Source organism: Mesoplodon mirus (genome assembly GCF_964341445.2).
Source record: "Mesoplodon mirus genome assembly, chromosome: 3".
Classification (NCBI taxonomy): Eukaryota; Metazoa; Chordata; class Mammalia; order Artiodactyla; family Ziphiidae; genus Mesoplodon; species Mesoplodon mirus.
In genome coordinates this window covers 23,949,822-23,963,376 of record NC_138978.1, presented here as the reverse complement: position 1 = coordinate 23,963,376, position 13,555 = coordinate 23,949,822, and positions in this window count along the sequence as shown.

Genomic DNA, 13,555 nt, shown 5'->3' with positions numbered 1-13,555 from the left:
GTGATTTTCTGGGGGTGGAGAGATTGACAGCAAAAGGGCATGAGAGAATTTGTGGGGCTAGTGTAAATGTTCTGTATCTTGATTGGGGAGATATATATATATGAGTATATATGAGTATATATATTTGTCAAAACTCATCCAACTGTATACTTTAAGTGGCTGTATTTTATTGAATGAAAATTATAACAGAACATCTGATTTTTTTTTTTTTTTTTGTCTGCGTCAGGTGTTGAGGCATGCGGGATCTTTCGCTGCAGCGCATGGTCTCTTTGTTGCAGCACTCAGGCTTCTCTCTAGTTGTGGCAGTGGGTCTTCTCTCTTTAGTTGTCACACGCAGGCTCCAGAACACATGGGCTCTGTAGTTTACGTTGTGCAGGCTCTCTCGTTGAGGCATGCAAGCTCAGTAGTTGTGGCGCACGGGTTTAGTTGCCCCGCTGCATGAGGGATCTTAGTTCCCCAACCAGGGATCGAACCCATGTCCCCTGCATTGGAAGGAGGATTCTTTACCACCGGACCACCAGGGAAGTCCCTCATTTTAAAAATAAAGAGGAGGGAGACTTTCCTGGCGGTCCAGTGGTTAAGACTTTGCCTTCCAATGCAGGGAGTGAGGGTTTGATCCCTGGCGGGAGAGCTAGGATCCCACATGCCTCGTGGCCAAGAGACCAAAACATAAAACAGAAGCAATATTGTAACAAAATTCGATAAAGACTTTAAAAATGGTCCACATCAAAAAAAAAAGTCTTTAAAAAAAAGAAAAAGGAAGATAAGAAGGAGACAAAAGGAGTAGGAGGAGGTAGGGGAAGAGGAAAGAGAAGGTGAGGGAGAAAAAGCATCACTCAGGCTCAGAAAGGGAAAGTGATTTACCTAAGGTCACACAGCTGATGAACTGTAGAGCTGAGATCCCAGTCTAGATCTAACTGACTTCAAATCTCAGTCTCTTCCCACTGCTCCCATCAACAAATGTGGTTTGATTATAGACACAGGATTAGTGAAGGAAAAAAATAACACAAAGGGGGCTTTAGTGGTTTTCAAACAAACAGAACCATTGGTTGGGTCTTAGTCCCTCATATTACAGATGGGAAACCTGAAATCCAGAGAGGGAAGTGACTTGCCCAAGGTCACACAGCTGGTAAATAATAGAATTGGGACAATAATTTTGCTTCAGTGTTTTTATGATTTCTTCATGAGACACTTTTACTCCTACCTCATTCTATTATTTTTCTCTGCCTTAAAGAGTTAAGAAAAGTAGCTCATAGAGTTAAGAAAAGAGTAAAGAAAGAGTAAGAAGAAAGATGGAAAAGCAATAGTCAAATGAGTGTTGCAAGCAACAAAAATAAAAGGAGACAAGAGCAAGCAATTGGGCTCAGATGATCAAGAAAGTCTTTCTGGAGGAGGTGGGACTTGATGGAAACCTGGAAAGACAGCATAGCGATGTTTGTGAGCAAGAGAGTTTAATTACAGGGTAGTAGGTAGACTTCATGGGAATATGGTTTGGGAGGCACCCTGCCATCCCATTCAGAGTTTTTTCCTCTGGAAACCTGCCAACCCCAAAATGCTATCATTAGAACCTTAATTTTTTTAGTTTGACACCATATGTCTCCAGCAGTCCTAGGTCGGGGAAACTATCCAACACACTGAAGACAGAGTTCAGTCATCAGCTCTTCCATTATTTGATAACTATGTCTACTTAGTTGGGTTGCAGAGTATGAGGGGGTCTGGAGTGAGCGATACTACCCTAGCTGGGCTCTCTGTGTGGGCTTCTCAGGTCCACAAAGACAGATCCTGGAAAGCTCGGAGGCTGTGGATTGCCAAAGATGAGAATAGACCCTTCATTGATCTCTTAGGGTAGTACTTGCTGCTATAAGAAACAAAGCCACAAAACAAGTTTATTTCTGGCTAATGTAAAGTCCAGAACAGGTGTCCCTGATTGATATGTGACCTTCCTCCAAGCAGTGATTCATTAACCCAGGCTCTTTCCATCTTATGGCTCTGCCATCTTCACCACATGAAGCCCAAAGTGGCTATGTTTGTCAAACCACAGGAAGGAGAAAGAAATGGAGAAGTCTTCTTGGGAGGATTTTGTGGACAGATAATGTCCGCTCATATCCCATTGGCTAGAACTCTGTCACATGGCCACATCTAACAGCAAGAGAACATGGTAAATGTAATCTAGTTGTGTGCCCAGGAAGAAGAGGAAACAGAGTCAGAAGTGACACAAGCAAAAGAGACCTTGCCCGCAGCACTTAATAAATAAAATAACTACCACTGATTGAATGTCTGCTTTGTGCCAGACATGGTGCTGGGCACTTTACTTAGTCAACTTAGTCCTCCGAAACACTTGTGTAAAGTAGGTATATTATTCGGAAAATGAGAAAAAAAAAAAAAAGCAAGGTTCAGAAAGGCTGGATATTTTGCCCAAAGTCATACAGCTAGTGGGTGGTGGAACCAAGTTTTCAAACCTGGATCCGTCTGATACCAGAGCCCAGTCTAGTTGTGAGAATAGAATTCCTTAGAGTTGTGTTCCTTATTTACATTTATATCTGATCACCTTTCTATAAACCACTAAAGAGCAACAGATTATTCATTTATGTATCCTCCCAATGCCTTCCGGTATAGGCTGTGCACATAATTGGTGATCAATAATGTTTTTTGATTAAATAATAATACATGTGTAAAATGCCTTAAAGGTATACAAAATTCTTTTGTGACTTTAAAACAATCCTCATTAAAAAACTTAAGCAAGGGCTTCCCTGGTGGCGCAGTGGTTGAGAGTCCGCCTGCCAATGCAGGGGACACAGGTTCGTGCCCTGGTCTGGGAGGATCCCACATGCCGCGGAGCGGCTGGGCCCGTGAGCCATGGCCGCTGGGCCTGCGCGTCCGGAGCCTGTGCTCCGCAATGGGAGAGGCCACAACAGTGAGAGGCCCGCGTACCGCAAAAAAAAAAAAAAAAAAACTTAAGCAAAAAACTAAACTGAGCTGTTCAAGTGGCTTGCCTAAAATCACATTGTAAAAACAAAATCTGAACAAGGTCTACGAATGCCAAGTCCAGTACTGGTACCAGCTTTACCAATTTCTAACAGGATGACCTTGGGTAGGTAATTTAACCTCAAAAATAATTTAACCTTGGGACTTCCTTGGCGGTCCAGCGGTTAAGACTCCGTGCTTCCAATGCAGGGAGTGTGGGTTCAATCCCTGGTCTGGGAACTAAGATCCCATATGCCACATGGCTAATAATAATAATAATAATAATAATAATAATAATAATAATAATTTAACCTCATACTCATAAGTAAAATGAGTATAATCAAAACATTCTCTCCATAAGTAAGTGAATAAAGGCAATAATACTTATAAAGCACTTAGTACAGTGGGTGGCACCGATAAGCACTCAATAACCATGAACTATTGATTAAGGGATTTAAGTTCTTCAATATTTCATCTGAATTAAGTTCTCTGACATTCTATTTTTTTCATGTGTGAAATAATAATATCTCTTTGATGTAGTTTTTGATAACTAAATGAGCTAAAGCATTTAAAACCCCTGGTTAAGTGCTGAGCGTGTGGTAAATGTGAGGAAGGAACAGCGATTGCCTTTTAACAAACACCAAACCAAAATCATCATTTTTTTTTCCTCCAAAAGATTAGATGCTGTGTGGGTGCCCAGGAAATGTTGTGGGTTTTTTTTTTAATATTTTATTATTTATTTATTTATTTGGCTGCGTTGGGTCTTCGCTGCTGCACGCAGGATTTTCTCTAGTTGTGGCGAGCAGGGGCTACTCTTCATTGCACTGCACAGGCTTCTCATTGCAGTAGCTTCTCTTGTTGCGGAGCACAGGCTCTAGGCACGTGGGCTTCAGTAGTTGTGGAGCACAGGCTCAGTAGTTGTGGTTCACGGGCTTAGTTGCTCTGTGGCATGTGGGATCTTCCCAGACTAGGGATCGAACCCGCGTCGCCTGCATTGGCAGGCGGATTCTTAACCACTGTGCCACCAGGGAAGTCCAGGAAATGTTTGTTGACTGACAAATGAGCATATGCCAACATCACTGCAATGTATAGTGTAATAAATAAATTTCATCTTTCTAAAACATCTTGCCTTTTAGACAATCAAAACACTTGCCCGTCCCTACTTAGGCTTCCTTGCTTTCTGTGTTGGGAATCAGTAAATCATTTTCTTTTTGCCATAGTGTCCCTGCAAGGCCCTGGGATTAGTTAAGACTCTCCTTTGATATCCAGATGGCAGAAAGGTGGCTCTACAGGGCTATGGTCAAGGGTACAGCAGCTACTTTTTTTTTAAACATCTTTATTGGAGTATAATTGCTTTACAATGTTGTGTTAGTTTCTGCTGTATAACAAAGTGAACCAGCTATATGCATATGTATATCCCCATATCCCCTCCCTCTTGTGTCTCCCTCCCACCCTCCTTATCCCACCCCTCTAGGTGGTCACAGAGCACTGAGCTGATCTCCCTGTGCTATGCAGCTGCTTCCCACTAGCTATCTATTTTACATTTGGTAGTGTATATATGTCCATGCCACTCTCTCACTTTGTCCCAGCTTACCCTTCTCCCTCCCCATATCCTCAAGTCCATTCTCTACTTCTGAGTCTTTATTCCTGTCCTGCCCCTAGGTTCATAAGAACCTTTTTTTTTAGATTCCATACATATGTGTTAGCATACGGTATTTGTTTTTCTCTTTCTGACTTACTTTGCTCTGTATGACCGACTCTAGGTCCATCCACCTCCCTACAAATAACTCAGTTTTTTTATGGCTTTTTATGGCTGAGTAATGTTCCATTGTATATATGTGCCACATCTTCTTTATCCATTCATCCAATGATGGACACTTAGGTTGGTGCCATGTCCTGGGTGTTGTAAATAGTGCTGCAATGAACATTGTGGTACATGACTCTTTTTTTTTTTTTAATTAATTTATTTATTTATGGCTGTGTTGGGTCTTTGTTTTTGTGCGAGGGCTTTCTCTAGTTGCGGCAAGTGGAGGCCACTCTTCATCGCAGTGCTCGGGCCTCTCACTATCACGGCCTCTCTTGTTGCAGAGCACAGGCTCCAGACGTGCAGGCTCAGTAATTGTGGCCCACGGGCCTAGTTGCTCCGTGGCATGTGGGATCTTCCCAGACCAGGGCTCGAACCGTGTCCCCTGAATTAGCAGGCAGATTCTCAACCACTGCGCCACAAGGGAAGCCCCACATGACTCTTCCTGAATTATGGTTTTCTCAGTGTATATGCCCAGTAGTGGGATTGCTGGCTCATATGATAGTTCTATTTTTAGTTTTTTAAGGAACCTCCATACTTTTCTCCATAGTGGCTGTATCAATTTACATTCCCACCAACAGTGTAAGAGGGTTCCTTTTCTCCACATCCTCTCCAGCATTTATTGTTTGTAGATTTTTTCATGATGGCCATTCTGACCAGTGTGAGGTGATACCTCATTGTAGTTTTGATTTGCATTTCTCTAATAATTAGTGATGTTGAGCATCTTTTCATGTGTTTGTTGGCCATCTGTATATCTTCTTTCGAGAAATGTCTATTTAGGTCTTCTTCCCATTTTTGGATTGGGTTGTTTGTTTTTTTGATATTGAGCTGCATGAACTGCTTGTATATTTTTGAGATTAATCCTTTGTCAGTTGCTTCGTTTGCAAATATTTTCTCCCATTCTGAGCGCTGTCTTTTCGTCTTTTTTATGGTTTCTTTTGCTGTGCAAAAGCTTTTAAGTTTCATTAGGTCCCATTTGTTTATTTTTGTTTTTATTTCCCTTTCTCTAGGAGGTGGGTCAAAAAGGATCTTGCTGTGATTTATGTCATAGAGTGTGCTGCCTATGTTTTCCTCTAAGAGTTTTATAGTGTCTGGCCTTACATTTAGGTCTTTATTCCATTTGGAGTTTATTTTTGTGTATGGTGTTAGGGAGTGTTCTAATTTCATTCTTTTACATGTAGCTGTCCAGTTTTCTCAGCACCACTTATTGAAGAGGCTGTCTTTTCTCTATTGTATACTCTTGTCTCCTTTATCAAAGATAAGGTGACCATATGTGCATGGGTTTATCTCTGGGCTTTCTATCCTGTTCCATTGATCTATATTTCTGTTTTTGTGCCAGAACCATACTGTCTTGATTACTGTAGCTTTGTAGTATAGTCTGAAATCTGGGAGCCTGATTCCCCTAGCTCCGTTTTTTTTTTTTTTTTTTTCTCAAGATTGCTTTGGCTATTCGGGGTCTTTTGTGTTTCCATACAAATTGTGCAGTTTTTTGTTCTAGTTCTGTGAAAAATGCCATTGGAAGTTTGATAGGGATTGCATTGAATCTGTAGATTGCTTTGGGTAGTATGGTCGTTTTCACAATGTTGATTCTTCCAATCCAAGAACATGGTATATCTCTCCATCTGTTTGTATCATCTTTGATTTCTTTCATCAGTGTATTATAGTTTTCTGCATACAGGTCTTTTGTCTCCTTAGGTAGGTTTATTCCTAGGTATTTTATTCTTTTTGTTGCAATGGTAAATGGGAGTGTTTCCTTAATTTCTCTTTCAGATTTTTCATCATTAGTGTATAGGAATGCAAGAGATTCCTGTGCATTAATTTTGTATCCTGCTACCCTACCAAATTCATTGATTAGCTCTAGTAGTTTTCTGGTAGCATCTTTAGGATTCTCTATGTATAGTATCATGTCATCTGCAAACAGTGACAGTTTTACTTCTTCTTTTCCAATTTGGATTCCTTTTATTTCTTTTTCTTCTCTGATTACTGTGGCTAAAACTTCCAAAACTCTGTTGGATAATAGTGGTGACAGTGGGCAACCTTGTCTTGTTCCTGATCTTAGAGGAAGTGGTTTCAGTTTTTCACCATTGAGAACGATGTTCAGCCAGCTACTTCTGAATCTCCCCACCTGTTTGATTCTTAGCATATGTGCTTAGGAAAGGACTGGGTTCTGAAAACACACATGTGTGCACATTTTTAAAAAATTAATTAAGGTCTTCCCTGGTGGCACAGTGGTTGAGAGTCCGCCTGCCGATGCAGGGGACACAGGTTCATGCCCCGGTCCAGGAAGATCCCACATGCCATGGAGTGGCTGGGCCAGTGAGCCATGGCCGCTGAGCCTGTGCGTCCGGAGCCTGTGCTCCACAATGGGAGAGGCCGCAACAGTGAGAGGTTCGCGTACCACTAAAAAAAAAAAATAATAATAATAAATAAATTAATTAATTAATTTTATTTTGGCTGTGTTGGGTCTTTGTTGTTGTGCGTGGGCTTTCTCTAGTTGCGGCGAGCTGGGGCTACTCTTCGTTGCGGTGCACAGGCTTCTCATTGTGGTGGCTTCTTTTGTTGTGGAGCATGGGCTCTAGGCACGCCAGCTTCAGCAGTTGTGGCACGTGGGCTCAGTAGTTATGGCTCACGGGCTCTAGAGTGCAGGCTCAGTAGTTGTGGCACATGGGCTTAGTTGCTCCGTAGCATGTGGGATCTTCCCAGATCAGGGCTCAAACCCTTGTCCCTTGCATTGGCAGGTAGATTCCTTGTTTTTTTTTTTTTTTTTTTTTGATGTGGATCATTTTTTTAAAGTCTTTATTGAATTTGTTGCAATATTGCTTCTGTTTCATTTTTGGGGTTTTTGGCCACAAGGCATGTGGGATCCTAGCTCCCCCACCAGGGACTGAACCCGCACCTCCTTCATTGGAAGGTGAAGTCTTAACCACTGGACTGCCAGTGAAGTCCATGCACATACTTTTTCAATGTATGAGTTTGTGACTTTTTTTTTCTGAAATCATAGATTCGTCTTAGGAAGTTTGTCAAGTAATTAAAAAGCACAAAGAAGAATCATTGATAATATTTTGTTGTCTATCATTTTTTTTCTACTCATATAACATTAAGAAAATAAATCTATCTTATACTGTACTTACACTTGCTTTTTTAAACCCATTATATCATGAATATTTCCCCATGTTCTTAATAATTTTCCCAAACAAGATTTTATTCATGTCATATATCACCATATAGCTGTACCACATACGCACTTGTTATCTCATTGGTGTATATTTAAGTTTCACCAATTTCCCACCAATAAAACAACAATGAGAGTACACTTGTGCATAATTTTTATATTCATCCTCAATTCTCTCTTTGACATAAATTTAGTGGTGTCCTGGAGGCCATTTGTCCCAGCTCATGAGAGCCAATTGTGCCCATCTCTTCCCAACTACATGTTTGTGTTGGTCCTTGAAACTGGCTATTATGGGAGTATTTACATCACAAAATCAGTAAAGTCTACAAATTGGGGACCCCTCTCCCTGCCCCTATGAGTTGTTAAACATTTTCCAGCATGCCACTGTATAAGTTCCTCAAAGTAGTATTTTGGGAGCAAGAAGTATGTGTATTTTACACACCTTTTAAACCTTTTGTTATTGCCACATTGCCCTCCAGAAAGATCAGGCACTTCTACTAGCAACTCGTGAGAAAGAGGCATGACAGAGTTGATATTTTATTTTATTTTATTTTATTTTTTGCGGTATGCGGGCCTCTCACCGCTGCGGCCCCTCCCGTTGTGGAGCACAGGCTCCGGACCCGCAGGCCCAGTGGCCACGGCCCACGGGCCCAGCAGGTCCACGGCATGCGGGATCCTCCCGGACCAGGGCACGAACCCACGTCCCCTGCATCGGCAGGCAGACTCTCAACCACTGCGCCACCAGGGAAGCCCCAGAGTTGGTAGTCAGCTTCCATTGGAGGAGCCAGGATAAACATTGCAGATTTTTTTTAATTAATTAATTTATTTTTGCTGTGTTGGGTCTTCGTTTCTGTGCGAGGGCTTTCTCTACTTGTGGCAAGCGGGGGCCACTCTTCATTGCGATGTGCAGGCCTCTCACTATCGTGGCCTCTCTTGTTGCAGAGCACAGGCTTCAGACGCGCAGGCTCAGTAGTTGTGGCTCACGGGCCTAGTTGTGGCTTCCCTGGGATCCTCCCAGACCAGGGCTCGAACCCGTGCCGCCTGCATTAGCAGGCAGATTCTCAACCACTGCGCCACCAGGGAAGCCCCTACCTTGCAGATTTTAAGAGTAGAAATCAATGAAATAGACGACAGAAAAACAACACAAAAAACTGATTAAGCTGAAAGCTCATTCTTTGAGAGTATCAATAGAATTGATAAATAAACCCTAACCAGACAGATCAGGAAAAAAAAGAGAAAAGACACAATTACTGATATCTGGAATGAGAGAGGAAACATTATTATAGACACCACAGACATTAAAAGATAATAAGGGAATATTCTGAATAACTTTACACCAGTAAATTAGATGTCAACAATTTAGATGAAATGGACAAATTCCTTGAAAGACACAAACTACCAAAGTTCATTCAGGAAGAAACAGATAATCTGAATAGCCATCTATATCAGGAATGCAATGCTGGTTTAACATCTGAAATCAGTCTATGTAACTCACCACCTTAACAGACGAAAACAACAACAATGAAAACAAACAAACAAATAAGACATGATCATCTCAATAAGTACAGAAAAGCATTTGACAAAAATGTAACAACGATTTGTGATAAAAACTCTCAGCAAACTAGAAAGAGAAGGGAACTTCTTCATCCTGATAAAGGACATCTAGGAAAAACCCACAGATAACATCATACTTAATGGTAAAAGACTGAGAGCTTTCCTCCTAAGACTGAGAACAAGGCAAGGATGTTTTTAAATTTAATATTGTACTAGAGATTCTAGCCAATGCAATAAGCAAGAAACAATATTATTATTATTATTATTATTATTATTATTATTTTTGGTACATGGACCTCTCACTGTTGTGGCCTCTCCTGTTGCAGAGTACAGGCTCAGCAGCCATGGCTCATGGGCCAGGCCGCTCCATGGCATGTGGGATCTTCCCAGGCTGGGGCACGAACCTGTGTCCCCTGCATCGGCAGGCGGACTCTCAACCACTGCACCACCAGGGAAGCCCCAATATTATTTTTTAAAATATCAAATTCTTAAGGATAAAGTCAGCAAAAGATATGGAAGACCTGGACACTGAAGTCTACAAAACATTGCTGAGGGAAATTAAAGAAAACCTAAAAAGGTGAAGATATACTGCGTTCTTGAATTGGAAGACTCAAAATTGTTAAAGTGTTAATTCTCCTCAAATTAAGCTATAGATCCAATGCAATCACAATAAAAACTTCCTAGACCTTTAAAATTCCCAGATTAACCATCATTTGGGTTTAAAATTATAGAGGCATGGGACTTCCCTGGTGGCGCAGTGCTTAAGAATCTGCCTGCCAATGCAGGGGACAGGGGTTGGAGCCCTGGTCCGGGAGGATCCCACTTGCTGCCGAGCGGCTGGACCCGTGCACCACAACTGCTGAGCCCGAGTGCTGCAACTACTGAAGCCCATGTGCCTAGAGCCCATGCTCCACAACGGGAGAAGCCACTGCAATAATAAGCTGGCTCACTGCAACCAAGGGTGGCCCCAGCTCACTGCAACTAGAGAAAACCCATGTGCAGCAACGAAGACCCAAGGCAGTCAAAAATAAAACAAAATTTAAAAAAAAATAGAGAGAGGCAGTAAAGCAGCAAAGGTTAGGAGCAGGGAGTGCCAAGTTAGATAGACCTGAATTTAATCCCAACTCTATCTCTTACTAGCTGTGTGTCCTTGAGTAAGTTATTTAACTTCTCACTGCTTAGATTTCCTCATCTTTTTAAAAAAATATTTATTTATTAATTTGGCATGCCGGGTCTTAGTTGCAGTACGTAGGATCTAGTTCCCTGACCAGGGATTGAACCTGGGCCCCCTGCATTGGGAGTGCAGAGTCTTAACCGCTGGACCACCCAGATTTCCTCATCTTTTAAGTAGAGATAATAATTTACCTCATGGAGGTAACACTGATGATTTAGCATAGTGCTTGGTGACAAAGGCTCAGTGGTTGTTAAGTATAATCATGGATTAAAATTACAGATTTCCCTTAAAAGAATATCTTTGTGACCATTAGATAGGTAAAAATATGAAATAGGAAAATAATGAAACTAAGTTGAAATTTGAGAAATAAATTGTATTTCATCAAAATGAAAATCTTCTTCAAATGAAATGGTGAGTCACAGATTGCAAGAAAATATTCACAGTATATATATCTGATCAAAGATCTTGTATCCAGAATATGCAAAGAATTATTTACAATCTGTAATATAAATAACCCAATTTTTTAAATGGGGCAAAAGTTTTGAACAGACAAAATAATATATAGGAATAACCAGTAAATACATGAAAAGATATTCAGCATCAATAGTCATTAGAGAAATGTAAATTAAAACCACAAAGGGAAACCAATTCACACCCACTAGAATGACTAAAGTTAAAAAGACTAATAATACCAAAGATTGGCAAGGGTATGAAGCAAATGGAACTTTCGTACATCGCTAGTCAGGGTGTAAAATGTACTTTGGAAAACAGCTTAGTTATATAATTAAACATATACCTGGGACTTCCCTGTGGTCCAGTGGCTAAGACTCCTTGCTCCCAAAGCAGGGGACTCAGGTTCGATCCCTAGCCAGGGAACTAGATCCCACATGCTGTAACTAAGAGTTCACATTCTGCAACTAAAAGATCCCACATGCCACAACTAAAAGATCCTGCATGCTGCAACGAAGATTCTGCACGCGGCAACAAAGATCCCGCGTGCCGCAACTAAGACCCGAGGCAGCCAAATAAATAAATATGTTTTAAAAAACACACAAAAAAAACCCCATACACCTACCCGGGGATGCAGCAATGCCACTTCTATATGTTTACCTAAGAGAAATAAAAACATATGTCCACACAAAGATCCTACATGAATATTCATATGAGCCAAAACGGGAAAAAGTATCCAACAGCAGATGAATGGATTAAACAAATTGTGGCACCTTCACTCCACGGAATGCTACTCAGCAACAAAAAGGAATGAACTCCGGACACAGGCAACAACATCCACGAATCTTCACAGACATTATGTTGAACAAAGGAAGTCAAACACAAAAGAGCACACCCTGTATGATTCCATTTATACAAGTTCTAGAACAGGCAACACTAATTTATGGTGACAAAAAATCAGAATGGTGGCTGCCTCTGACCTTGGGGGAGATTGAGAAGGGACACAGGGAAATTCTCTGGGTAATAAAAACATTCTGGGGCTTCCCTGGTGGCACAGTGGTTGAGAGTCCGCCTGCCGATGCAAGGGACACAGGTTCGTGCCCCAGTCCGGGAAGATCCCACATGCCACGGAGCGGCTGGGCCCGTGAGCCATGGCCACTGAGCCTGCGCGTCTGGAGCCTGTGCTCCGCAACGGGAGAGGCCACAACAGTGAGAGGCCCGCGTACCACAAAAAAAAAAAAAAAAAAATTCTGTATCTTGAGAGTGGTATGGGTTTCACAGGTGTACACATTTGTCAAAACCCATCCAATTGTACACTTAAAATCTATGCATTTTATTTTCTGTGAATTAAACCTCAACATTGATATAAATATACATGTGGAATTGCTTCATGGTCTGTCAGCCTGTGGTGGAGTTTAGAAAGGGAACCTCCCTCCATGAATCAGCTCAGAATAGGGCTGGTCATAGTCAAGGATTTGCCACCTGCAGGCAGCTCATCAGCACCCCCAGGTGGTGTGCCTGCACCTTAGCTCCCTCATTGTGACCCCAGGGGCTTTCTTATGGAATGCTGATCCTGCTGGTCTTGGTTAACCAGAGGGAACTTGGGCAAGCCACAGACCTGGGGGACCCCTCTACTGAGACAAAAGTGGCCAGCTTTGCAGTCAGAGATTTGGGGTTCCAATCCTAGCAGTAGGCTTCCTTCCAATCTCAGAAGTCTGTGACCTTGGCTAAATCACTTATCCGCTCTGAAGCCTCATGCTCCAGAAAGGCAAGTAGCATTCATCTTTGCATCTTCAGTGCCTGGAACATACACGTCTACTGAATGAACTACTGCGCAGTGCTGGGCCAGGAAGGCTGTTCTACATACTTGTAAAGTAAAAGTCTAATTATCTGCTTCCCTGGACACAATGCTTTGTAACATTTTAGGGGATCACAAACCCTTCTGAGAATCTGATGAAAACCCTGAACGCTCTCCCTGCAGAAAACTACACATGTGTACACCATTTTATGTATCATTTCCACATTCCTGGGAAGCCCATGGACCTTGAGTTAAGATCCTTGGTTCTGGAGTGTCTCTTTCAGCTCTGAAGGTTCTATCAAGCATTTTTGCAACACAGCTACAATTTGTTCTGCACTTAATCTCTGCCAGAGCCTCTACTCTTATAACCCTCTGAGGACGGTTTACAGATAAGGAAAATGAAATTCAGAGAGGCCAAGTAACTTGCCCAAGATCACACAGCTAGTCACGGCTGATGTTGAGATTTGACTTCATTCTCATGCCTTCTGATTCTAACCCTCTGCTCATTCCTCCAGGTGAGAATTTAGACCCATTCAGATGTTCTCTGAAGCTCATGTAAAGGTTCTGGGAACTGTAAAGCTCTGTAGTAACAGCAGGAATGATTGCCCCAATCCAGTCCTCTGGTAAGAAGATTCTGCA